Below are 2,500 nucleotides of genomic sequence, written 5' to 3'. Positions count from 1 at the left end.
GGCCTTTAGATGGATCATGACAGTGGTGACTGCACAGCTGTTTTCTCTTTGACTAATGATCAATCCACTCTTTCAATGTTCTTTCCAATGCAGGAAATTTGACAATGCCAGTGCGGCAGGTGCGCTGGCATTTAGGCAGCTTTGTCATGACAACTTTTTTCTTTTGCGGATCATGGATTTCAAATTCTCTTGTTGCTGCTCGGTTTCCAATTTCAACTCGCACGAGCGAGAACTTTGAGCTTATACTTAAAAGTAAAACTCTGATGTCCACGTTTAACACCGGGCATTTTGACTCAAAATTGTTCGTGGCTACACTTATCGTAAATGATTAAAGAGTGTATTTCTCATTCAGTCAATTACTTTTTTAAAACGTTTTGAATCAAATAAAAACTTCATCCATTGTTCTTGTTAAAATATCCCTTAGCGTGAAATTGGTAAGTTTTCACACTTATTGTTTTTGATCTTCCATTGAATGATACCACTTGTAAAATTTCGTTCTAAACAAAAATTGATATCTCAGGATCTACTGACTCTAAGAAATCACTTGAAACGGGAAAATACTCTCTACCTCAAGGCAGTGCTTGCTAGAAATATTTTAATGATACTCCGAATATTCTGGTGTTTTAAAATTTTGTTTGTGTTATGTGAAATGAACATGTCGGCATCAGTTTTTGTGTGTGAATTACTTTAAAGCTTGCTATTTCACATGTTTATTCGTTTGTTTTGAGTTTATTATTCCAGTTGGTGAATGATGTTTTTATTTTCAAGTAAACAAAGAAAGAAGCTGTGAAATTAGCAAAGTAAGAAAGTAATAACACAAGTGTGATAAACGATTTTGATTGCCAACGATATTTGTTGATATGTTTTCAATTTGCATTGGTTTTCATCGTGAGCATTTGAAGTCTATTAGGCAATTAAAGCTGGATAAATAAGGCAATACACAGTTTTTAGGTACAGTTTCATTTATGACTTAAGATATATTTTTTCCCTACTTACAGTGTACGGTTTTAAAACTATACCGGAAGATTTAAAAATTATCACATTACCCGCACCTTCCTCTAACCCACACCAACAACTGTTTGTGAAGAATTAACACATTACCCGCGGATAAAAGCCCAGAAATTACGGTAATAGTAGGGGTGTCACAATGTTCGTGACTTCAAACAATGTCACAAGATATTCAATAATTAGCCAATATCAAAAATGCCATTATACTCTTTATTTGTCCCTCAAAAGTTTGCATTAGCATTGTTTTTATTTTCTATTGGGACTTATAATGGCCCCAAGAGAAACTGGAAACAATGGTTATGCAAAATTTTGGCGGGACAATGAAAGAGTATTATGGTATTTTCAATATTGACTAATAAACCTCTCAAATTTGGGTCTCTGCATTTATCACTGGTACAGGTACAGAATGATACCCATTACATAGGACCATAAAAAAGATGATGCAGAAACAACAATTTTCAGTTTACAATACTTAGGTATTTGATATTTTGGTGTGCTGTATCGCGGAGTATTTTTCCTCTTCAATGGTGAGTAATGGTAAAAAGACTGAGTGCAGTACAATTCTGGGAGTAATCATAACCATTACAATTTTCTCAAATTTGATTGGTGCATTAAATAGGTTATTTTTCACTAATTATTATGTGGGGTTGAAATTGGACAGTTGGCTGTAATCGGATACCTGAATTTGGACAGTTGCATCAGCCAATTATATTAAGTGCACTCAGTTTAATCCGCCAATCACATAATTTATCACAATAACCATACACATGTAGCAACAACCACTTACCCTAACAAACTGGGGCTTTTCCAAAATGGACAAATTTGTAACATTAGACAGTGAAAAAGGAATGCATTAATTTTGTTTTCTCAGAAATTGTATTGGTTATGATTAATTGGTAACAGGACTTCGTGTCGTCCAGTTTGGTCTCTAATCGTGCAAATCGGACTCCCACTACATGGTTGTCCGATTTTGCTAATCACTCATATGATAACAGACTAAATTGGACTCCATTCAGTCCTATTACCATTATTAATCGGGTGAGTAATTTGAAAATAGGCCAAGCACAAAGCCCAAGGTTTATTTGAAACTTTGAGCATGACTTCTCCCCAGAGTTGTAATGACACGAAGTCCTATTATCAATAATTTTATTAATCACAAGCACAGGAAATTGTATGAACGCGAGTGCATTTCATCATCTATGGGCATGAGTGATGTTTTAAAAGTTTTGCACACACCGTAAGAATAAATCACGAAAAGGGTGAGCAAGTTCATACACTTTGCTTTTTTATTAAATATTCTCAACAAAATCCCTCCTTTTGCTTTGTTTCCATAGGAACTTCCATATTACACTCTATATTTTATGACAAAATATGAGAAGATGATGGGGATAAAACTTTTATGGCTTTAAATTAATATGCCCAACTTTCCATAGTTTTTTTAAAAATACCTGTGGAAAAAGATAAATGATTCAAGTACAAGTACATGAAGCGC

General features: G+C 34.3%; 1 protein-coding gene across 3 annotated transcripts in view; it reads right to left on the bottom strand.

The window, feature by feature from the left end:
* The window catches only part of LOC137994703 (uncharacterized), a 29,362-nt gene that overhangs the window by 25,984 nt on the left and 878 nt on the right, over positions 1 to 2,500 (bottom strand). The window lies entirely within an intron of this gene.

Source organism: Montipora foliosa, chromosome 3, assembly GCF_036669935.1.
Source record: "Montipora foliosa isolate CH-2021 chromosome 3, ASM3666993v2, whole genome shotgun sequence".
NCBI classification, from domain to species: Eukaryota; Metazoa; Cnidaria; class Anthozoa; order Scleractinia; family Acroporidae; genus Montipora; species Montipora foliosa.
The sequence above is the reverse complement of the archived record's forward strand: the minus strand, read 5'-3'. Positions and strand labels throughout refer to the sequence as shown.